The 26,233-nt window shown below is 40.2% G+C and overlaps 1 protein-coding gene and 2 long non-coding RNA genes across 3 annotated transcripts in view; 1 reads left to right on the plus strand and 2 right to left on the minus strand.

Moving 5' to 3' along the window:
• Positions 1-26,233, minus strand: part of LOC134345401 (uncharacterized) — a 36,548-nt gene that overhangs the window by 3,837 nt on the left and 6,478 nt on the right. Inside the window, exon 2 of the long non-coding RNA XR_010017681.1 lies at positions 15,177-15,247. This is a non-coding gene — a long non-coding RNA (uncharacterized LOC134345401). The remainder of the gene's footprint in view (positions 1-15,176; positions 15,248-26,233) is intronic.
• LOC134345399 (uncharacterized) lies at positions 1,366-11,298 on the minus strand. The gene is made up of 3 exons (XR_010017680.1): positions 11,186-11,298; positions 2,300-2,334; positions 1,366-2,187 (listed from the first exon to the last, which is right to left on the minus strand). It is a non-coding gene; the product is annotated as an uncharacterized LOC134345399 (long non-coding RNA).
• LOC134345398 (uncharacterized) overlaps positions 25,021-26,233 on the plus strand; it is a 44,221-nt gene continuing 43,008 nt past the window's right edge. Inside the window, exon 1 of the mRNA XM_063046006.1 lies at positions 25,021-25,152. The gene's annotated coding sequence lies outside the window, so the exon portion shown is untranslated. The remainder of the gene's footprint in view (positions 25,153-26,233) is intronic.

Consider the following 26,233-nt stretch of genomic DNA (forward strand, 5'->3'; position numbering starts at 1 on the left):
TTGAGCAAAGTGACATTAGAAACTCACAACACGCTGGAGGAACTCAGCAGGTCAGGCAGCATCCGTGGAAACGATGAGTTGACATTTCGGGCCGGAACCCTTCGTCAGGACTGTAGAGGGAAGGGGCAGAGGCCCTATAAAGAAGGTGGGGGGAGGGTGGGAAGGAGAAGGCTGGTAGGTTCCAGGTGAAGAACCAGTAAGGGGAAAGTTAAAGGGGTGGGGGGGAAGGGAGGCAGGGAGGTGATAGGCAGGAATGGTGAAGAATGAATAGGGGAAAACACAATGGGTAGTAGAAGGAGGCGGAACCAAGAGGGAGGTGATAGGCAGCTGGGGGAGGGGGCAGAGTGACATAGGGATAGGGGAAGGGAGGAGGAGGGAATTACCGGAAGTTGGAGAATTCTATGTTCATCCCAAGGGGCTCAAGACTACCTAGACGGTATATGAGGTGTTGCTCCTCCAACCTGAGTTTGGCCTCATCATGGCAGTAGAGGAGGCCATGTATGGACTGAATGGGAGTGGAAGCAGAGTTGAAGTGGATGGCTACTGGCCACGGATGCTGCCTGACCTGCTGAGTTCCTCCAGTGTGTTGTGCGTGTTGCTTTGACCACAGCATCTGCAGATTATTTTGTGTTTGAGATTAGAAACTGCCCTGGGCACCAAGGTAGAATTTGAAGGTTAGAATATATTCTTCAAGTGCTCAGTTTGTTATGTTTCATGTTTAGTGTGGCCAGGAGTATATTGGATCATCAAATCTAGAAGTTAAGAGTGTAACTGAAGTTCCAAGTGCAGATCAGCTGACACAAGACTAGAGTCTGGAACTACAGTATTATAAAGCCAATAGTAGCTAGTCCAAGTGATGGCACCAAAATGTAGTTTAAAATTAAACAAGGGTCAAATATGTTACCAAAGTAAAATCAGCAATGGTAATATTGAGGTAATAAAGGGCATAATTGGTGTACATGTAAGACTAAAGACATGTTGATGAAAAATGTTGTCAAGCGACAGAAAAAAGAGCAGCAAGAATTAGTCCTTTAGTAAAAAAAAGAACATTGTGCAACGTTGAGACTAAAGAAAGCAATTATTCAAGCCATTATCCTCCTGGTATATCACTGGTCACAAGCTTTCAGTTGCCAAAAAACAACCCTCAGCCAATCCCATCTGCCTCCAGTGGCAAGCCAATTACAGATTCAATATGCCATATGGCCCTGGACAGCATGAGTTCTTACCTTTTAGCCAGTCTCCTATGTGGGATCTTGTCAAAGGACTTGATGAACCCTATGTAGTTTCTATCAATTACACCATCCTCATTGATGCACTTAATTACCTCTGAAAAATTCAATCAGATTAGACAGACAAGTTCTCTTCTTATCAAAGCTATGCTAACTACCTTTTAATTCCCAATTCTCCAAGTGAAATCCAATCCTGTTGCTCAGAGTATTTCCCAATAATTTCCCTGCGAGTGATTTTGGACCTACTGGCTTATCCATGCTGTTCACATTGGACAAAGAAATGAGAACTACTAGCCACCAGATATCTGGCAGTTCTTCCACGGACAGAGAAGAACTAAAAATTAGTCAGTGCCACACCAACTCTTCCCTTACCTCAAAGCAACCTGAGATACATCTCATCAGGCCCTAGAAATTTATCCACTTTAAGCCTGCTAAACATTAAAAACCATCCATCAATGATCATTTGTTCAAGTCTTTCTCTGTCCTTCTGCTTAATAAACATGAGATCTTAAATAAAGATTTCTCATTCCATCATCCCACTTTATATAGAGAATGCCATTTTGGTCTCTAATAAGGCTATATTTTTCCACAAATACCCACATACCTTTAACATACATAAACAGTTTTGGGGTTTTCCTTATTCTTTCACACTAGTTATGTTTTGTGCCACTCTTCACCCTCCCATTTACTTAAAAAAAGCTCAATCTCTCATGACAACCAACATTCCTGGGACCTGTTGGACTTACCTTCCACCTTAACAGAACATCTGGCTTTGAACCTTCACGGTTCCACATTTGAATCGCTCCTACTGGTTCCATATTCACATGCTGCAAGATGCTGCTCCTGGTCCACTTGCCAGGTCCTGCCTTGTATTGAATTTGGTCATCCCTCATTTCAGGACATTAATTTCTGATTCAATATCATGTGGCCTACTTTATTGCTTCTCAGAGATATTGCACTGCAAAGTAATGATAGCGGTTATATTAAAAATAATAATCGCATTTTTGATCAAGAGTAGTAATATTGTCCAACAAGAGGATTGAACATCATTGACCCTAAAATTAAAATACCTTATCTTCATCTGATTGGGGTCAGACAGGCGATTCTGTGGACACAGGAAAGAAGCACGGGTGTTAGTTTGCTTCCCAGGTGCCAGGGTCCAAGATGTTTCTGATCGAATCCAAGATATCGTGAGGTGGGAAAGAGAACAGCCAGAGGTCGTGGTACATATTAGTACGAATGACAAAGGCAGGAAAAGGAAGGAGGTCCTGAAAGCAGACTATAGGGAGTTAGGAAGCAAATTGAGAAGCAGGACCACAAAGGTAGTCATCTTGGGATTACTGTCTGTACCGCATAGCAGCAACTATAGGAATAGAGTGAGGTGGAGGATAAATGCGTGGCTGAGGGATTGGAGCATGGGGCAGGGATTCAGATTTCTGGATCTTTGGGACCTCTTTTATGGCAGGAGTGACCTGTACAAAAAGGACGGATTGCATTTCAATCCCAGGAGGACCAATATCCTGGCAGGGAGTTTTGCTAAGGCTACTGGGGAGAGTTTAAACTAAGATTGCCTGGGGGGTGGGAACCAAACTGAAGAGACGGAGGAAGAGGTGGTTGGCTCACAAACAGAGAAAGCTCGGAGACAGTGCGAGAGGGAGGATAGGCAGGTGATCGAGAAGGGATGCGCTCAGACCGATGATTTGAGATGTGTCTATTTTAATACAAGGAGCATTGTGAACAAAGCGGATGAGGTTAGAGTATGGATAAGTACTTGGAGCTATGACGTTGTGGCCATTACAGAGACTTGAATGGCTCAGAGGAATGGTTACTTTGAGTGCCAGGCTTTAGAACTTTCAGAAAGGACAGGGAGGGAGGCAAAAGAGTGGCACTGTTGATCAGAGATAGTGTCACAGTCGTAGAAAAGGAGGAAGACATGGAGGGACTGTCTATGGAGTCTCTGTGGGTGGAAGTTAGGAACAGGAAGGGGTCAATAACCCTACTGGGCGTTTTCTTTATAGACCACCCAATAGTTACAGTGACATCGAGGAGCAGATAGGGAGACAAATTCTGGAAAGGTGTAATAATAACAGAGTTGTCGTGGTGGGAGATTTTAATTTCCCAAATATCCATTGGCATCTTCCTAGAGTGAGGGGTTTAGATGGGGTGGAGTATGTTAGGTGTGTTCAAAAAGGTTTCTTGACACAATATATAGATAAATCTACAAGAGGAGAGTCTGTACTTGATCTGGTATTGGGAAATGAACCTGGTTAGGTGGCAAGTCTCTCAGAGGGAGAGCATTTTGGAGATAGTGATCGCAATTCTATCTCCTTTACCATAGCATTGGAGAGGGATAGGAACAGACAAGTTAGGAAAGCGCTTAATTGGAGTAAGGGGAAATATGAGGCTATCAGGAAGGACCTCAAGAAAGAAATTAGGAGAGCCAGAAGGGGCTGTGAAAAGGCCTTGGAGGGTAGGACTAAGGAAAACCCCAAGCATTCTACAAGTATGTTAAGAGCAAGAGGATAAGATGTGAGAGAATAGGACCAATCAAGTGTGATAGTGGAAAAGTGTGTATGGAACCAGAGGAGATAGAAGAAGTACTTAATGAGTACTTTGCTTCAGTACTCACTACGGAAAAGGATCTTGGCAATTATAGGGATGACTTACAGCAGACTGAAAAGCTTGAGCATGCAAGAACGGGAGTAGAAATAGCCCAGGAATTATAGACCAGTGAGTCTTACTACAGTGGTTGGTAAGTTGATGGAGAAGATCCTGAGAGGCAGAATTTGTGACTGATATGATTGTTCATAGGTATAATAGGCGAATGGTATGCTGGCATTTATAGCGAGAGGATTTGAGTACAGGAGCAGGGAGGTTCTACTGCAGTTGTACAAGGCCTTGGTGAGACCACACCTGGAGTATTGTGTGCAGTTTTGGTCCCCTAATCTGAGGAAAGACATCCTTGCCATAGAGGGAGTACAAAGAAGGTTCACCAGATTGATTCCTGGGATGGCAGGACTTTCATATGAAGAAAGACTGGATGAACTGGGCTTGTACTCGTTGGAATTTAGAAGATTGAGGGGGGATCTGATTGAAACGTATAAGATCCTAAAGGGATTGGACAGGCTAGATGCAGGAAGATTGTTCCCAATGTTGGGGAAGTCCAGAACGAGGGGCCACAGTTTGAGGATAGAGGGGAAGCCTTTTAGGACCGAGATTAGGAAAAACTTCTTCACACAGAGAGTGGTGAATCTGTGGAATTCTCTGCCACAGGAAACAGTTGAGGCCAGTTCATTGGCTATATTTAAGAGGGAGTTAGATATGGCCCTTGTGGCTACGGGGGTCAGGGGGTATGGAGGGAAGGCTGGGGTGGGGTTCTGAGTTGGAGGATCAGTCATGATCATAATAACTGGCGGTGCAGGCTCGAAGGGCCGAATGGCCTACTCCTGCACCTATTTTCTATGTTTCTATGTTTCTATGTTAATATGATTAGGAATAGTCAGCATGGCTTTGTGAAAGGCAGATCGTGCCTTAAGAGCCTGATTGCATTTTTTTGAGGATGTGACTAAACACATTGATGAAGGTAGAGCAGTAGATGTAGTGTATATGGATTTCAGCAAGTTATTTGACAAGGTACCCCGTGCAAGCCTTATTGAGAAAGTAAGAGGCATGCGATCCAAGGGGACATTGCTTTGTGGATCCAGAACTGCCTTGCCCACAGAAGACAAAAAGTGGTTGTAGACGGGTTATATTCTGCATGGAGGTCGGTCGCCAGTGGTGTGCCTCAAGGATCTGTTCTGGGACCCCTACTCTTCGTGATTTTTATAAATGACCTGCATCAAGAAGTGGACCGATGGGTTAGTAAGTTTGCTGATGACACAAAGGTTGGAGGTGTTGTGGGTGGTGTGGAGGGCTGTCAGAGGTTACAGTGGGAAATTGATAGGATGCAAAAATGGTCTGAGAAGTGGCAGATAACACAGATAAGTGTGAGGTGATTCATTTTGGTAGGTCAAATACGATGACAGAATATAGTATTAATAGTAATGCTCTTGACAGTGTGGAGGATCAGAGGGATCTTGGGGTCCGAGTCCATAGGACACTCAAAGCTGCTGCGCAGGTTGACTCTGAGGTTAAGAAAGCAAACAGTGCATTGACCTTCATCAATCATGGGATTGAGTTTAGGAGCTGAGAGATAATGTTGCAGCTATATAGGACCCTGCTCAGGCCCCACTTGGAGAACTGTGCTCAGTTCTGGTCGCCTCACTATAGGAAGGATGTGGAAACCATAGAAAGGGTGCAGAGGAGATTTACAAGGATGTTGCCTGGATTGGAGAACATGCCTTATGAGAATAGGTTGAGTGAACTCGACCTTTTTTTCTTGGAGCGACGGAAGATGAGAGGTGACCTGATACAGGTCTATAAGATGATGAGAGGCATTGATCATGTAGATAGTCAGAGGCTTTTTCCCAGGGCGGAAATGGCTAACATGAAAGGGCATAGTTTTCATATGCTTGGAAGTAGGTACAGAAGAGATGACAAGGGTAACTTTTATTTTATATAAACGCAGAGAGTGGTGAGTGCATAGAATGGGCTGCCGGCAGCGGTAGTGGAGGCAGAAACAATAGGGTCTTTTAAGAAACTCCTGGGTGGATATATGGAGCTTTGAAAAATAGAGGGCTATGGGTGAGCCTAGGTAGTTCTAACGTAAGGACATGTTTGGCCCATCTTTGTGGGCCAAAAGGCCTGTATTGTGCTGTAGGTTTTCTCTATCTATCGAGTCCAGATGTAATACGGACCAAAAGCATGGATAATAACCTGCCTCCAGAACTATGCCAATGTTTCTCCATTTTTGACAACGAGGTTATGGATCAAGTTGACCTGTTCCTTGACTATTTTTTCCGTAATTTATAAGCATCATTTTCAGTAAATGAGGAGATGTTCGAGGTTCTATCAGGTCTTTGACATTCTACATTTTAAACAAAAATATGTACAGTCTAATAGTTTCTGAAGTATGAAGTAAACTGAAGTAGCCTGCATACTGTCCAAAAAATGGTCTAACTGCCCTGAACTGAACAATATGTATCTGTACTGAAAGGGTTCAAGGTGAAAAATCCTCCCAAAGCTCTCCACAGACACCTCTGGGTATGCCTATATCATTTCAGCAGATATGTGAGGCGATAAATAAGCACATTCTACAACAGGAAGTGGCTGGAAACACAGATAGACTATTAGCAAAGTTTGTGGACTCTTGGTTTTCTGTTAACTGCAAACTGACTTGGGTATAATTTAGAGAACATCAAATCAGCCCACGCAGCATTAAAAGTATGCTAAATAGCTAACCAAATGAACATAAGGTGCAGTAAACAACACCTACACTGATTCTAACCACATAGGAGATCAGTGAGTGAGAGAGCATTTTTGGTGTGAAAATCTCTCAGCCAGAATTTTGAAACAAACTGATCATTAACATAGAACAGTCCAGCCAACACTCCAGCATAGGAACAGACGTTTATACCAGAATGCTGGGCCAAGCTAATTAATGTAGTAATCAAATGGATTAAACTATTTCTTCTGCCTGCACAATATCCATATCCTTCCATTCCCTGCACATTCATGAGCCTGAGATTCTCTTGAACACTTCTATCATAATTGCCTCCACCTTAAGCTAGGCAGCATATTCCTGTCATCCACCACTGTAAAAACAAAGTTGTCCCACATAGCTCTGGTAAACTTACCTCCTCTCAGTTTAAACACATGCCCTGGCAAAAAGATACAGTCTCTCTACTTTATCTATGCCTCTTAATCTTATAAAGCTCTATCAGATCTTCCCTCAGCCTCCACTGCTCCAGAGAAAACAACCTAAGATTGTCCAACATCTCCCTACAGCACATGCCCACTAATCCAAGTAGAATCCTAGTAAACCTCTCCTGCATTCTTTCTGAAGCTGCACTATCCTCCCTTTAATGAGGCCACCAGGAAAGAATGTGGTAATCTAGGTTTTAGTAATCAGAGTTTTATAAAGCTGCAACTTCACTATCCGTCTTGAACTTAACTCCTAGGGAAATAAAGGAAGCATGTCATATCCTTTCTTTACCACCCTATCAACCACCATAGACACTTCCACTGAGCTATGGACTTGAGCCCCAAGATCTCACCGCACATCAATACTTAAGGGTCTTGCCATTAACAGTATATTGTCTCTTTGTATTTGATCTCCTTAAGAGCAACACTTCACATTTGGCTGGGTTGAACTCCATCTCCCATTTCTCTGCCTGTATCTGCAAATGATCTATATCCCACTATATCCTTTGCCTGGCTTTTCTACTTCCCTTCACAAGTTCCTTCCTAGCGTCTTTATAATCCTCAAGGGCTCTGTTTGACTTTTGCATCCTGAACCTTATGTATCAGTTTTTTTTCTTCTTTAGTAAATTCAGCATCTCTCTCAACGTTCAAGGTTCACTTACAGTTCCAACTTTCTCCCAACTTCTTACTGGAATGTACCTGTCCTGAAGTCTGTGCACTTGATGTTTAAACTTTATTGACAAGTGAGATGAAAATTTGCCAATGAATAGCTGTTCCAAATTAACTGTGCTTCATTCCTGCCTAATAGTCACATGGCCTTCCCTTCACCAATTTAATATTCTCCTGCAAGGTCTATACTTATCCTTATCTATAGCCATCTTAAAAAGTAAGGAGTTGTTGTCATTTTTCCTTAACTGTTCTCCCACTGAAAGGCTCTACCCAACGCCAGGACAAATATGGCCCCTCTTTTCATTGCACTTTCTACATATTGATTTAAGAAATCCTCCTGGATGTACCTAACAAATTCTGCCCCACCTAAAACTCTTGCACTAGTCTATATTAGGGATGTTGCAGTCCCCACAACTATGATGCTTTTGTTTTTGCACCTTTCCCTAATCTGCCTGAATATCTACTTTTCAAAGTCTCAATGGCTACTTTGTGGTCTGTACTATAATCTTATCAGAGCAGTGGTACCTTTCTTATTTTTGAGCTCTACCCATTTCAACCCAGTGCAAGAAGCCTCCATTATATCCCCATTGATTGCAGCTGTAATATTGTCTTTAATTAGCAGTGAATCTCCACCAACACATCCGCTCCACTATTCCTTACTTCTTTCTCGATCTTTTGTGAAAGGTCAAAATCCTAGAACATTAAGCAACTATTTGGGTCCCTCTTTCAACCAAGTCTCTGTTCTGGCCAAAACATCATAGTTCCACGTACTGATTCATGCTCGAAGTTCACTCTTTCCCATAATACTCCTAGCATTAAAATACACACATTTCAACCCATACATTCTATCTCTGTTTTCATTCCCTTCCAAACTAGTTTAAACCATTTAGAGCACACTAGCAAACCCCTGGCCAAGATATTGGTTACCTTTCAATTAAGGTGCAACCCTCACCTCTTGTACAGTTCATCGCTGTCCCAGAAGAGGTTCCTGTGATCAAGAACCCGAAACCCTGTCCCCTGAACAAGATCCTCTGCCATGTATTAATCAGTTCCACATTTCTATTTCTGTTTGGTGGAGTAAATGGCACAAGACGTAATCCAGATATTGCATCTTCAAGTACCTCTTTCCTAACTCCCAGAACTCCTCCTTTTTACCAATATCATTGGTGCCAATGTACACCACAGTATCTGGCTGCACACTTACTCACTTGAGAATGTTCTGCAGCCACTCTGAGACATCCTTGAAACTAACCCCTCTGGGAGCCATCGTGCATTCCTGACATAAACAGCTACAGAATCTCTTGTCTTTCCTCCAACTAGTGAGTCTACTATCACTGTTGCTCTGCCCAACTTTACCCTTTTCTACTGGATCTCAGAGCCAGCCACTGCCACTGACCTGGCTGTGCTCTGATAGGTCAATTACTACCCCCAACAGTATCCAAAGGGATATACTTGTTACTGAGGTGCATGGCTACAGGGGGACCCTGCAATGACTGCCTACCCAGCTTCCTTCTCCTGGTGGTCACCCATCTATCTGAAGCCTGTACCTTGCGTGTGACCATCTCAGTAAAAGTCATCGATGAAACCCTCAGATTTCCCATTGAACCCGAGTACCTCCAGATCTAACTCTAGTTCTTTGATCTGATCTCAGAAGCTGTGTCTGGCTACAGTTCCCACAGATGAAGTCATCAGGGAGACCATAAGGTTCCCTCACTTCCCAGAACTTTTAAGAGGAGCATTAAACTATCCTACCTATCATGTTACCTACACTGAACCAAGGACTATGAAAGAGCAACAAAATAAATCCTTACCTGTAACTTCCCACTTTAAAAATGTTCTTTATCTGGTCCACTTACTCCACCTCTGAAGGCGCTTGATCCTCCTCCTCAGCACCTCACAATTACACTGACCCATTCTAAAATGGTCACTTCTGTTTTGTATTTAATATTTCAGTAATATTTGAGTAATCTTGTAAATATATTCTTTGATGAAGCATTCTTGTTTGCTCCATTAATTCATTCTGGATTATATGTATAATACGTGAATTGCACACATCAACTCAGTACCATCTGATACGTGCACGTCTTACTTCAAGTAAACAAAGTTAGATTCACACTTCAGACTCCTGTGCCTGCTTTTGAATTGCCTCAATGTTTTGAAGTTAAAAAAACAAAACAATGGCGACAAAGCATTTTAAAAATGAACCCGAGATTGTTACTGACTAGTTGAAGTGCCTCAAGATGTTCTAACTAAAAAAAGCAGCCCAGCAGGTAAAAAAAAGCAGCCCAGCAGGTGCAGAAACTGTTGAGTTAGGGGGAAGAAAGCAAGCAGGTGTTCTTCGAGACACAATTGACTATTTTTTTTAAAAAGTCAGAAAATGGAAGAATTCACGGGTTCGTAAAGTGTAAGTACCGGATGATAATAGTTATTTTAAAACAAGCCGAAAAGGCCGGCTACATTGGAAAGATTGATGCATTCGATTGCTCAACAGATAACTTGCTTATGTGTAATGAGTTACTTCAACAGTATTTTTGAAGCAAATAAAATAGCCAATGAGAAATGAGTACAAATATTTTGTCTGCATTAGGTTTAAAGGTCTAAAGTTCAATTTGAAGTTTGACTGGTCCAACCAAACCAATGGAAATGAGATTTGTTGATATTGTTAAAAATAAGGCTGGAACATTCAGAACCGGAGCCATTGTTGATTACAGAGCTTTAGGTTCCATAAGTGGAAAAAAGAAAGGGAGTCCATTTCAGCATGCATGGCTGAATTGAAGAGACTATCTGACCATTGTCAGTTCAGTAATGGGTTTAATGATGTACTGAGAGATTGTTTAGTTTGTGGAATCTTACAAGGAATCTTTCAAAAATGGCTCATAAGTGAAGCAAGTAAATTGCTGTATCAATGAAAACAGCAGACAGAGACATGATTGAGTTGCAGTTAGAGATGAAAGTGAGCGTGAACGTAATTGCAACATCTGAACAGAAACAGGCGTAGCTGAATAAATTGTGTTACCATTGTGACAGAGGCCCACATACACCAGACCAACACAGATTTAAAGGTGAAACTTGGAGAAAATGCAACAAAGTAAGACACATAGAAGGAGCACGGCAGGTAGACAAAAATAAATAGACTGCACAGAGAAGAGAAAAAGATAAGAAGTCAAATTGCAGTTTTAAGAACAGCACTATTGAGAAAAAGTCTGATAATGATGGAAGTGACACAGGACTGATAGCCTTGAGATTCACAATGTGAAAACTAACAATAGACAAGTAATATGGCTTATGTCAGAAGTAAACAGTAAATTAATTAAAATGGAATTGGACACTGGGGCTTGACTGGTTCAGTCATTCCACAAAATGTGTTTGAGTGGCATTTTGAAGATATTAAATTGAAGCCTGCAGATATCCAACAAAGAATTTATACCTGAGAAAAGATAACAACTCCTATGGAAATGACATTCATAACAGTGAAATACAATCACCAGCAAGCCACATGGAGCTTATATGCAGTAACACAGGAGGACCAGCATTATGGGCGTGTGATTGGCTGAGACAACTACAACTTGATTGGAGATCCATCCACTATTTTCAAGCCACATCTTCTGCAATGAAGCCACCTAAAGTGAATTAAGAAAGATACTGGATAATGCCCCAGGGGTCTCCATGCTGTACACCGTGAACCTTTGCTCAGCAGAGGGCAAACAGATGTTGGTGTTAACTTCTGTCCCTGGTTGGAAAGCATACTGGACCAAGGAAGGACCATACTGCTCACAGGCATCGTGACAGTGACAAAAGTGGTGACCCGATTAAAACAGTTTTGGCGGGCAACATATCTGAGAACATCTCTGATATGTTAATAAGCTATTAACTTGCAAAATGTCCTTGATTTTAGGCTGGGAGAGAGCTCGAGGAGCTTCTGGAAAGTTGCAAGTATTCAGCTTTTGTGAGTATACAGAACTAGAATCTACTCTGCATGTATTAAGGTTATTGCATGACAAAAAGCTGCTTGCAAAGACCAAACCCCAGATGGGTGAATGAAAGGCCAAAAAGAAAGGAGTCAATGGAGATATGAAAACAGAGGATTTTTCAGATGATGTTGTGGAGGAGGAAACCAAGAGGAGAGATCAGATTGTAAAGGGAGCAAAAGAAGGATTAGTAAGAATACTCCGGTGAACTAAATGCACCTCCCCAAGATCAAGATGCACGAACTAAAGAAAGAAAAAGGAAGGAGAAAAATAAGTGTCCAGAGCTGTCAGAACTACTTGCAGTCTCAGAGTCAAATCCTACAACCACCAAAGAGGAGGCCCCAGAACCTGAGATTGTTTCACAGTCACGTTTCATCTGCCAAGCAGAGTGATCCCTCTTGTCAGGAAATACATTATCCCACAGTGTAAGAAAGCCTCCACAGCAATTAAATCTTTTGGCCTGAATGGAACAATTTAAAATGTGCTATGCTGTGGATGCCTGTATATAGTAATGGTATTACATAGTATACTGTGTATATAGTAGAGATGCATTCTCTATTGAGTTGGAGTTTATAGCTAAGCAGGAAGGAGTGTTGTGTATTTAATACTGAAGTAATATTTGACTGATCTTGTAAATATATTGTTTAAGAATTATGAATTCATTTCATAATTCATTAGGTTATACATATAAATACATGAATTGCACATGTCATCACACTACCATGTGATACATGCACACATTACTTAAAATTAACAGTTAGACTTAACATCTCGGACTCCTGTGTCTTCCTTTGAGTTAGTCTAATGCTTTGAAGTTACAAAACACATCTCCCTTTTTGTAAAGTTTAATTGTGGTTGGCAGACCAACACAAGGTGCATCCCTGCCACCTTCTGAGTTGGAGTGTGGTGCTAAGAGACAGAAGTATACCCTCTAAATTCCAACCCCACCACCACCACCACCAAATAAAACTCAATCAAATATCAAAAAGTCCTCCATGCTTTTTCCTAAAGGCCTAAATCAACTCAGGCAAAGGGAAAAAGCATGGAGGAGTGACAGAAAGGGGTATACTGGGTGGAAGGAGCTCTTCATGCCTGTGTGAGGAGCCGGAGAGCATTGTACTCTAAGGTCTTTAGAGCACCTGCGTTGGTTAATTATTGTTTAATGAGTCTTTTATCATTTAGATTTCTTTGTGCTTTTCTCAAGCAACTTGCTCTTTGCAATGCGGTCTTATGGTGCTCTCTGCTTAACTTGCTAAGTTTAATTTTTAGGCTCAGAGATTTGGTGTTATTTGGACTACTTAAGCAGATGTCCAATTAGCACTAATTGTGGGGTCCTTGTTTTGAAAATGGTACGTCTCGCTGTGTCACTCGGCTGTTGGAATTCTTATGGTCGCTGTCTCTGCAACAGAGTCTGCCTTTCCTCCACACTTGGGTTCCTACATTGCCAGCACACATCGTGACACTGACCATAATCCACATTAAACAACCCAATATTTTGAGAGCATTCATTTCCCATCCACCCAAAATAAACAGCTTACAAATACAGTGCTCTCAGCACGCTACTAATGTCGTCAATGTTGGATGATCAATTTTATATCCTCTTACGTTAATGCAAAACCATTGCTAACTGTAACCTGTGCAAATGTAATGGTTCTTCACCCATTTCAACAAGGAATGCCAAAAACTGGGCATGATTAAATAGCACCACAACATCATCTCAATGCTTGAGCTTCAACCTTATCTAGGGGCTTTAAGAGTGCTAGTGAGGCTGATCCGTAAGCACCGGATCCCTGGTCAAAGACAGATCTGATTAAAGTGATATACATTTAAGTGCGTTCCTACTCACATCTCAATCACACCCAACTAAACACCCGAACACATCGTTACACTTCCCTGGAATCTTATTCTCATATAGCTTCCTTGTTAAACTTGTGTCCATCCATATACCTGGAAACTTTACCACTGACTCCTGTTTAAAAGATTTACCATACAACTTGAGATCAATTGTGGGTCTAATGTTCCAGCCTCTCTTCAACACAGCACCATCATGATCATATTAAGATTTGGAAATGTCTGAACACTTAAGAAAATATCATTAATCATAATATTAAAAAGGAGTGGCTATACACACTCCTCTGTGAAGTCCCATTCTCGGTCTCATACCCCTTGAAGAATTTTATCCTCACCCTATCTTGTATCTTTCTATCACATAAAAAAACTTGAATCAAATTGAACATTCTACCACCTATTCTCATTTTTCCAGTTTAAGCAGCAATTCTTGTGTCCATATTCTATCATAAGCTTTCTCTACATCAAAGATAACTGCTACCACTGATTCTTCGTTAACTTGGGCCTCACAAATAACAGTTTCCAAATTTAACATTGAGTCCATAGTCATCCTCTATGAAATCCAGATTGACATGCAGCTAATTTTCCACAAAATAAGAAAGCTTTGCTATAACCATTCATTCCATAAACTTACATACATGTGAATTTAGTGAAATAGGCCTATAACTGAAAGGATCTGATTGATCCTTATCTGGTTTCAATATAGGGATAACAACCACTAATTCCAGGAAGCAGGAATTTGCCCTTCAACCCATATTGTATTAAGAAATTTCAAAATCAACACAGGTCTCAAAACTGGTAACTGTAAGCATACTGTAACAAATATAATCTTTCCCAGGTGATGTCTGACCAACACCATTAGTAGCCCTTCTAGGTTCAGACAATGCAAATTTGACATCCGAACAGGAACTGGAATATTTTTCACCCCCCACTCCGATTACATTCCAAAACTGTTTCTCTGTAAGAGTTCTCTTCTTCACTTAAATTGGCTGAACTATGTAGACTGACATTTTTTTGCTAGTAATTCTGCTTTTTTTTTAAAGAAACAGTCAGTAACTGCAAGACTGGTAATGCATCAAAGTTTTTTAAATCCCATCCCCCATTTTCCATATCATACCCCAAACTTCCGCTGCCTGGATCTCTTTCCCGTTGCTATCACAGTACATTCTCCAATACATTTTCTTTGTCCATCTCACTACTTTACTAACTATAGCTTGAGCTCTTTTATGTTGTATGAAAGATGAGCAGGAGTAACAGTGCCTAGCTTTCCAAAAAGCTTTATGCCCCTCCTTCACAGGTCCTTTACATTCATCAATCCACCGGGGAATAGCTCTCCTTTTGTTACCTCCCACAGTTCTGGAAGTGACTCCTTAGCTATTGAGTTGAGTACAGAGCACAATGTATTATGACTCAACTCTATATCCTCCAAAACCAAATGATCAGTTTTTTCAGTTTTTCTGAAAATTTCATCTGGGAATATGAGATACTTTATTCTAAAACCCATCAATTCCCATTGTACAGATAGTAGAGAAATGATCACTCTCCACTGTTGTATCATTTTACCCTTCCCAGTTACACAAACTTGCTACATCCTCAGATACCAGTGCAAGATCTATAGCAGAAACAGTGCTGTTAAGTAGATTTATCCTTGTACACTTACCATCATCCAAGCACTCCAAACATTTTTCTTCCAGATAGTCTTCCATCACGGGCCCATTCACATTTGTGTCACTACAAAAACCACAATGTACAATGAGCATTAGAATCCCCACACCATATAACCCATTTTTTCCATTTCCACACACATGTTCCAATATATCAAATTGGAATCTTTCACAAGCATTATAAAAATACAATATCTGTACTTCACTATTTTTTCCCAAAATTTCAACCACAATTGACTCACACACAACCCCAATATCCAAAACTCTATGTGCTATCCTATTTTTGACAAAGGTAGCCACTCCTCCTCCACTCACCATTTTCTGATTGTGTCTTTTGTCAACATAACGTTGTATCTTAAAACCTAGGCAAGGTTTCATCTAGGTTTCCTGCACATATATAACAGAAGTTTATTTGGTAAATCTTCAATAAACACTTGACCATTAGCTAACAAACTTCCAGCATTCCATTGTAAGACTTGATAAACCATTAACAACCAGCCTTTGAAGTCTGAACATTATTTACTGCTCCTTGTTAGAACATAGAACATAGAATAGTACAGAACAGTACAGGCCCTTCGACCCACAATGTTGTGCCGACCCTCAAACCCTGCCTCCTATATAAGACCCCACCTGAAATTCCTCCATATACCTGTCTAGTAGTCTCTTAAACATCACTAGTGTATCTGCCTCCACCACTGACTCAGGCAGAGCATTCCACGCACCAACCACTCTCTGAGTAAAAAACCTTCCTCTAATATCTCCCTTGAACTTCCCACCCCTTACCTTAAAGCCATGTTCTCTTGTATTGAGCAGTGGTGTCCTGGGGAAGAGGCGCTGGCTATCCACTCTACCTATTCCTCTAATTATCTTGTACACCTCTATCACGTCTCCGCTCATCCTCCTTCTCGCGAAAGAGTAAAGCCCTAGCTCCCTTAATCGCTGATCATAATGCATACTCTCTAAACCAGGCAGCATCCTGGTAAATCTCCTCTGTACCCTTTCCAATCCTTCCTATAGTGAGGCGCAGAACTGGACACAGTACTCCAAGTGTGGCCTAACCAGAGTTTTATAGAGCTGCATCATTATATCGCGACTCTTAAACTCTATCCCTCGACTTATGAAAGCTAACACCCCATAAGCTTTCTTAACTACCCTATCCACCTGTGAGGCAACTTTCAGGGATCTGTGGACATGTACCCCGAGATCCCTCTGCTCCTCCACACTACCAAGTATCCTGCCATTTACTTTGTACTTTGCCTTGGAGTTTGTCCTTCCAAAGTGTACCACCTCACACTTCTCAGGGTTGAACTCCATCTGCCACTTCTCAGCCCACTTCTGCATCCTATCAATGTCTCTCTGCAATCTTCGACAATCCTCTAAACTATCTACAACACCACCAACCTTTGTGTCATCTGCAAATTTGCCAACCCACCTTTCTACCCCCACATCCAGGTCGTTAATAAAAATCATGAAAAGTAGAGGTCCCAGAACAGATCCTTGTGGGACACCACTAGTCACATTCCTCCAATCTGAATGTACTCCCTCCACCACGACCCTCTGCCTTCTGCAGGCAAGCCAATTCTGAATCCACCTGACCAAACCTCCCTGGATCCCATGCCATCTAACTTTCTGAATAAGCCTACCGTGTGGAACCTTGTCAAATGCCTTACTAAAATCCATATAGATCACATCCACTGCACTACCCTCATCTATATGCCTGGTCATCTCCTCAAAGAACTCTATCAGGCTTGTTAGGCACGATCTGCCCTTCACAAAGCCATGTGTCCCTGATCAGACCATGATTCTCTAAATGCCTATATATCCTATCTCTAAGAATCTTTTCCAACAGCTTTCCCACCACAGACGCAAGGCTCACTGGTCTATAATTACCTGGACTATCCCTACTACCTTTTTTGAACAAGGGAACAACATTCGCCTCCCTCCAATCCTCCGGTACCATTCCCGTGGACAACAAGGACATAAAGATCCTAGCCAGAGGCTCAGCAATCTCTTCTCTCGCCTCGTGGAGCAGCCTGGGGAATATTCCGTCAGGCCCCGGGGACTTATCCGTCCTAATGTATTTTAACAACTCTAACACCTCCTCTCCCTTAATATCAACATGCTCCAGAACATCAACCTCACTCATATTGTCCTCACCACCGTCAAGTTCCCTCTCATTGGAGAATACCAAAGAGAAGTATTCATTGAGGACCTCGCTCACTTCCACAGCCTCCAGGCACATCTTCCCACCTTTATCTCTAATCGGTCCTACCTTCACTCCTGTCATCCTTTTTTTTCCACATAATTGAAGAATGCCTTGGGGTTTTCCTTTACACTACTCGCCAAGGCCTTCTCATGCTCCCTTCTTGTTCTTCTCAGTCCCTTAAGCTCCTTTTTTGCTTCCCTATATTCCTCAATAGACCCACCTGATCCTTGCTTCCTAAACCTCATGTATGCTGCCTTCTTCCACCTGACTAGATTTTCCACCTCACTTGTCACCCATGGTTCCTTCACCCTACCATTTTTTATCTTCCTCACTGGGACAAATTTATCCCTAACATCCTGCAAGAGATCTCTAAACATCGACCACATGTCCATAGTACATTTCCCTGCAAAAACATCATCCCAGTTCACACCCGCAAGTTCTAGCCTTATAGCCTCATAATTTGCCCTTCCCGAATTAAAAATTTTCCTGTCCTCTCTGATTCTATCCTTTTCCATGATAATGCTAAAGGCCAGAGAGTGGTGGTCACTGACCCCCAGATGCTCACCCACTGAGAGATCTGTGACCTGACCCGGTTCATTACCTGGTACTAGATCTAGTATGGCATTCCCCCGGTCGGCCTGTCCACATACTGTGACAGGAATCCGTCCTGGACACACTTAACAAACTCTGCCCCGTCTAAACCCTTGGAAATAATCAGGTGCCAATCAATATTAGGGAAGTTAAAGTCACCCATGATAACAACCCTGTTATTTTTGCACCTTTCCAAAATCTGCCTCCCAATCTGCTCCTCTGCATCTCTGCTGCTACCAGGGGGCCTATAGAATACCCCCAGTAGAGTAACTGCTCCCTTCCTGTTCCTGACTTCAACCCATACTGACTCAAAAGAGGATTCTGCTACATTATCCACCCTTTCTGTAGCTGTAATAGTATCCCTGACCAGTAATGCCACCCCTCCTCCCCTTTTTCCACCCTCTCTATCCCTTTTAATGCACTGAAATCCAGGAATATTGAGAATCCATTGCTGCCCTGGTGCCAGCCAAGTCTCTGTAATGGCCACTACATCATAATTCCATGTATGTATCCAAGCTCTCAGTTCATCACCTTTGTTCCTGATGCTTCTTGCACTGAGGTACTCACATTTCAGCCCTTCTACCTTACTGTCTTTAGGAATCATTAATAACTTCTAAAGTTAAGACTTATCTCTAGATGTTTTCCTGAATGTTTTAAAACAAATTTAATTTTTTTTCCGTCCTACTTATTATTTGTCCTGTACAATTTATCACGTTTGCCATGAAAGCGGCAAACTTTAATTCATCAACAATCAGAATACCATTGTTATACAATTGTGCAATTTACACACTGTCTTTAAATTACCTGTATTCTGGATATTAATAGGTCACATTGACACTGCCTTCTGTATTTTCTACAGAGCCCATTTCCACCCAAGCACACTGCACTTCCACAGTTATCTTATATACTAGACATCCTACATAAAGAGTGCCATGTTCTCCTCCACAGTTAGAAACATAGAAACATGGAAAACATACAGCACAATACAGGCCCTTTGGCCCACAAAGCTGTGCCGAACATGTCCCTACCTTAGAACTACCTAAGCTTTACCCATAGTCCTCTATTTTTCTAAGATCCATGTAGCCATCCAAGAGTCTCTTAGAAGACCCTATTGTTTCTGCCTCCACCACCGCCGGCAGCACAATCCGCACACTCACCAGTATCTACGTGAAAAACTTGCCCCGACATCTCCTCTGTACCTACTTCCAAGCACCTTAAAACTATGCCGTCTTGTGCTAGACATTTCAGCCCTGGGGAAAAGCCTCTGAGGATCCATATGATCAATGCCTCTCATCATCTTATACACCTCTATCAGGTCATCTGTCATCTTCCCTTGCTCCAAGGAAAAAAAGGTCAAGTTCACTCAACCTATTCTCATAAGACATGTTCCCCAATCCAGGCAACATCCTTGTAAATCTCCTCTGCACCCTTTCTATAACTTCCACATCCTTCCTGTAGTGAGGCGACCAGAACCAAGCACAGTACTCCAAGTGGGGTCTGACCAGGGTCCTATATAGCTGCAACATTACCTCTCGGCTCTTAAACTCAATCCCACGATTGATGAAGGCCAATGCACCGTCTGCCTTCTTAACCACAGAGTCAACCTGCGTAGCAGCTTTGAGTGTTCTATGGAATCGGACCCCAAGATCCCTCTGATCCTCCACACTGCCAAGAGTCTTATTTATACTTGAGGCTGAGTTATACTTGAATGTACGGGCTACACCGTAGCTTACGACGTAGGCCTGATTTATACTTTTGCTTAGCCCTACGCCATAGTGAGCATGCATAGTTGTGTCTGCATCGCTCTGCAATTCACCGCCAAATTGCTAGTTGGCGGTGGGGTTTCTATGCCACTGTGTTGAGTTTCTTCATGAGAGACATGGACGAGGAAATGCATTTCAAATATTTTCAGATGTCGGCAGGCAGATTTGACGATTTGGTTCATCACCTCTAACCATTTATTTCGCATCAGTGTACAGATATGGCAGAGAAAAGCAACCAGAAATGCGTAGGAGGAAATGCGATGCTACCAAGTGGACCAATCACAGTTGTTGCGGTCTGTGTCACCGCGACGCACGAGTTACATTTTTGGGGAGGTGCACGTCACCCTACGGCGTAGGGTATGTGGTACCTACAGTGTACATTTGATGCAGAAGTATAAATTGGGCTTTACCATTAATGCTATATTCTGCCATCATATTTGACCTACAACTTAGCCTAAAACCTTCTCCACAATTGCTTTAATCATGTTCTCATCACACCTACCACACAGCTTTTTAGCCTTACACATATGACCAATTGTCTGGCATTGAAAACACCTCAGGTAGCACAGCACATAGACTCAAATGCAATAACCTAAATTGATTCCTTTTTACCATCAAATTTCATCAACACCAATAAGCTGTCTGTTCTAATTCCACCATGAAACCCTTTTAAACATTTAACATCCAAAACTTTCCCAAGACAAGGTTCTTCTTTAACTTGGTTCATGGATACATCTAGAGGCATTCTAGAGATTACTCCTTGGTGTTTTCTTCCTATTACTTCCCTTCCTCCCAGTTTTTAACTCCAATGCTTTCTCACATTGCTTACTATCTTTCTTTCTTTCTTTTCTTTTTAAATCTTTTTATTGAATAAGTATACATAAAGGTAAACCATATAGGCACTAATACACTGTTAGAATATAATAAAATTACAGAAGGTATTATTACAAAAAAAAATACTACAATGTAATTTAAACATAACGTACCAAGGTAACATAATAGTATACTAATTTTTATATATATATATATATATATATATATATATATATATATATATCAATAGAGAAAAGGAAAAAAAAAACCCACCGTGCAACTAACTAAAAGCAAAGCAAAGCAATGGGCTAACTTGAAACCAAACAGAGTTAAAAAAACTTAAAATCACGTCCTCAATCCCGACCGCCATTAAAAACAGTAAAAAAAAAACAAGAAGGGTATATATTACATTAAATGAAAATATTGAATAAAAGATCTCCAGGTCTGTTCAAATTTAAATGAGGAGTCATAAAGATTGCTTCTAATTTTCTCCAAATTCAAACATAATATCGTCTGAGAAAACCAAAAAAAGGTAGATGGAGCATTAAGCTCTTTCCAATGTTGTAAGATACATCTTTTCGCCATTAAAGTAAGAAATGCAATCATTCTATGGGCTGAAGGGGAAAGATTACTGGAAATTTTAGGTAGTCCAAAGATAGCAGTAATAGGATGAGGAGAGATATCTATATTCAATACCTTGGAAATAATATAAAAAATGTCTCTCCAAAAAGTTTCCAGAGTAGGGCAAGACCAAAACATATGAGTTAAAGAGGCTATCTGCCCCGGACATCTATCACAAAAAGGATTAATATGAGAATAAAAGCGCGCTAATTTATCTTTGGACATATGTGCTCTATGAACAACTTTAAATTGAATTAGGGAATGTTTCGCACAAATAGAGGAAGTATTGACTAATTGTAAAATCTGCCCCCAGTCATCCACAGAAATGATAAACCCCAATTCCTGTTCCCAATCTACCCTAATCTTATCAAATGGAGCTTTCCTAAGTTTCATAATAATATTATAAATCATAGCCAATGCACCTTTCTGACATGGATTAAGGTTAATTATAGTATCTAAAATATATGTAGGAGGAAGCATTGGAAAGGAAGAAAGTATAGTACTTAAGAAATTTCTAACTTGTAGGTATCTAAAAAAATGTATTCTTGATAAGTTATATTTATTAGATAATTGTTCAAAAGACATAAGGGAACCATCTAAAAATAAATCCAAAAACCATGAAATACCCTTAGTCTTCCAAATTTGAAAAGCACGATCCGTAAAAGAGGGAGGAAAAAATGTTACCTAAAATAGGAATAGCTAACCCAAATTGATTAAGATCAAAAAACTTTCTGAATTGAAACCAAATACGTAAGGTATATTTAACTATCGGGTTAGACACCTGTTTAAGGCGTTTCAAATCAAAAGGAAGAGAGGAACCTAAAATAGAGCCAAGTGTATAACCCTGAACAGATTGTAATTCCAATGCTACCCATTTAGGAATGGATAGTATATCCTGGTCAAGTAACCAGAATTTCATATGTCGAATATTAATTGCCCAATAATAAAATCTAAAGTTAGGTAATGCTAAGCCTCCATCTCTCTTAGCTTTCTGTAAATGTATTTTACCTAGTCTCGGGTTTTTATTTTGCCAAATAAATGAAGAGATTTTAGAGTCAACTTTGTCAAAAAAAGATTTTGGAACAAAGATTGGTAATGCTTGAAATATATATAAAAATTTTGGCAAAAAAAACATCTTAACTGCATTAATACGACCAATAAAGGAAACCATTTAGATGAAAGTTGAATAATATAGTCTATTAATGGTAAAAAGTTAATCTTAAATAAATCTTTGCATTTACAAGTAATTTTAATGCCAAGATATGAAAAATAATTATTAATCAATTTAAATGGAAAGTTATGATATAAGGGAAGTTGTTTATTAATCGGAAAGAGTTCACTCTTACTAAGATTTAATTTATAACCAGAAAAGAAACTAAATTGTGCTAATAACTCTAAAACAGCCGGGATGGATTTTTGAGGGTTAGAAATATATAAAAGTAAGTCATCAGCATAGAGTGATATTTTATGGGACTTTAAGCCCCGAGTTATCCCAGTAATATTTGGAGATTCTCGAATGGCAATTGCAAGAGGTTCTAATGCAATTTCAAATAATAAAGGACTAAGAGGACAGCCTTGTCGAGTACCTCGAAAAAGAGGGAAAAAAGGTGAACTTAAAGAGTTAGTACGGACCGAGGCCACAGGAGAATGGTATAACAATTTAATCCAGGATATAAATTTCGAACTAAAATTAAACATTTCAAGCACCTTAAATAAATAAGGCCATTCTACTCTATCAAAAGCTTTCTCAGCATCTAAAGAGATAACACACTCAGGAACATTTTGTGAGGGAGTATAAACAATATTTAACAATGTGCGAATATTATAAAAAGAATAACGACCTTTAATAAAACCCGTTTGGTCTTCCGAAATAATAGAAGGAAGTACTTTTTCTAACCTATTTGCTAATAACTTAGAAAAAACTTTAGAATCAACATTTAATAAAGATATTGGTCTATAAGATGCACATTGAGCAGGATCTTTATCCTTCTTTAATATTAGAGAGATTGACGCTCTATTGAAAGAGTCAGGAAGTTTACTAAGTTTTAATGAAGCCTCAAAAACCCTACAGAACCAAGGGATTAATGAAGGAGCGAAACATTTATAAAATTCTACGGTAAACCCATCAGGGCCAGGAGCTTTCCCCAAGTTCATAGAGAAAATAACATTCTTAATCTCATCCGTGGTAATGGGAGTATCTAACATAGAAGACATATCCTGCGAAATCTCAGGGAAATCTAGATTATCTAAAAAATCATTCATATATTTAGAATCTTAAGGAGACTCTAATTGATATAAGGAAGAATAAAAATCACAGAAGATTTGATTAATCCCCACATGATCAAGTATCAATCGGTCATCTTGATTATAAATCTGATTAATTTGAGATTTAATCTCAAATACTATCTTTACAAAATACTAAGAGTATTCCATCTCTTAAAGGTTTTGCATCCACAATATCTCCTGATGATTTTTTTCAAATCCTTAGTTTAATTGGCTTGATATCAGAAACAGGTCCACATTCAAAACTCAACAAATCCTTAAACTCTTCTTGCCTTCTTTCATTTATATCCTGCCTGCTGCCTTCAACACTGGAAAATAAGCTACTACAAACTTCAAAAGGTTGCTTGATTTTCCATTTCCCAGAAACCTGCCATTTGCCTTCTTCCAAACAACTCCTGTCACCCAATACCACCTCATCTTCACAACCTCCATCTTCTCCATTGCTTCTTGCCACTGTAACCAACCAACCAACCAACTCTCCCTCCCTCCCTCCCTGAGAGAAAACTCCCTACAGTAGGTGCAGTCCTTTGCTCCAACTGCAATCAAACTAACTAGCTCCTAAATAGTCACTCCCTTTGTCCCTAACTATATTTTATTAGCTGCTGGAAATGAGCTTATTGGCCAATCAACTTTTAACTAACAATAGGCAAGTATGTCTCTTGCTCCATGTCTTGGCTGATTTAAGGGAAACGCCATATGGTAATGCATTAATTTAATTACATTCTATAGGTAAACATTACTAATTAGTTAATATTCACAACATGCTAAAATTATTTCAGCGAAGTAATAATTAGTCTGTTCTCCTCAGAGATTGCTCTGAAACAAAAGCAGTTCAGCTATCCCGGGAAATACTCTCCCAAACTGGGGTATCACAGGACACCTCGTCAATGTGTAGGAATCTGCTGAATTTCTTCAGAGCAACCAAGATTGATTCCTTACTCTAAAGATTGGCCAAACCTTGCAATGCTATGACTGGGACCCGGATCTAGAGATTCCCGGTAAACAATTTGTAGAATGTTGTAAGACAATAGACAAACCGCACTACTTTTACGCATTTATAAGGTCCAATAGTACCATCCAGATAAATGAAGTCAAAACATCTTGAGATAAAGATTAAAAGCATACCTTTCATTCTCCTGGCCTCAGTCTGAATGAACTCGGACATTATTTCATTTTTATATTCCGCGGGGGTGTATTTCACACGTTTATACGTTCTGATAATTAACTATTTCCAACAACAAAAAAAGGAAGTAAAAACAAAATCCTACATAGTTGGAATGAAAAGTGTATATCAACGTTGCCGGCTGCCGCCCGGTATTTTAATCTTGAGCACATTTTGCATGAAGTCCAGATCGCCGTCATTTACTGTCTTCAAGCACACCATGGGTCAGCGGAAGTGTGACCGGTCAGAATTCAACAAACTTCACACCCCGAGTCCGGCTCTGAACTGCGTTTACGGAGCAGATATAAATCCAGTTTACAGAAGGTAGACATCGTGTTCACAGACAGAGAGAGAGAGAGACTTTTAAAACTGGTTCATAATATTTAGCATGGAAGTTACAAGTCGGACACCAACTGTCTAATGTGAGCTGCAGTTTAGAACGGGCATCAGTAGGATGTATCCAAAAAGAACAATTGTGAACTTCCTTTCCTCCTTGTCTGAACCCGGGTTTCTTTTGGAGAGAACTTAAATAGGTTGGTAAACTAATTACTAACTTTCCTTTAAATTTACTCCTCCAACAAAGAAAATAAAATTCGATGCGCAACGAATTGATCAGATGTTCTTAGCTCTGTTACATGCATGTGCAAAGGCTTCATAGAACCATGTTGTCATTAGCATTGTCCATTATTTCACTTGGCGAAAGTCTTGCTATTACCGCCCTTGTTTTGTTCCCCAGCGTCCATGGCCGTAATCTGTCCCATGTCATTTTACAGTGTATGTTACATTGATATTTGTTATTTAATCTGATGCGAGAGACGTTTAAACCTTGAGAAATAATGAACTGATAACCACTGTTTCCATCCGTTGTACGTTATTGCTAAAATATTTAATTATTTGACTCAAATTGTAAACCGCGAGATGATTAGAAAGAAATGATACAAGAGATGGTTATCTATCCATCGTCACCTCAAAAATATCTTTTTCTGGTCGGAATATATCCCGATTAAAATTGGTAAAAATAACTGTTGGGTGAACAGGACTGGATAACTATTACTGAATGATGAAACTTGGGCATGAAGAAAACATCGGTAATTATATTCAACGTGTATATCCATTCGGCTACGGTCATGAACTCACGTTGAATTAAAAGGACAGAACACCCGGAAGATCTGTTTGTGCTCCTGTAATTGGTAACCTAAATATAGTATTTATTTACATCTCAGTTATTTTAAATATATTTTGATTAAATTAGTATCTGGACACAGTATGCAAACCTAATTCAACAACCATTGCAGCCACTGACCCTCGAACATACAAAAAAAGGCAAATTCAGCAAAAAAATGTGTACTCCAACTTTCATATTATTTTTGCTTGTAATTTTGTAGACAGCTCTTTTTAGAAATCATGCAATTTGTAAGTGCTATGTTTTGTACCTCCAACTATAAAAAGTAATTGAAAGGAAAAGAAGAGAGCCGAGAAATAGTCCTGTACTTCATTTGTACTTTAGAGAAGGCAACGCGTATCACGTGGTGGCGTAATGGGGCATGCAGTTCACGTATTTTTACATATAATCCATAACAAATTATATAAATAAATAAAGAATGCTAACTCAAA

The sequence above is a fragment of the Mobula hypostoma genome, chromosome 4 (assembly GCF_963921235.1).
Source record: "Mobula hypostoma chromosome 4, sMobHyp1.1, whole genome shotgun sequence".
NCBI classification, from domain to species: Eukaryota; Metazoa; Chordata; class Chondrichthyes; order Myliobatiformes; family Myliobatidae; genus Mobula; species Mobula hypostoma.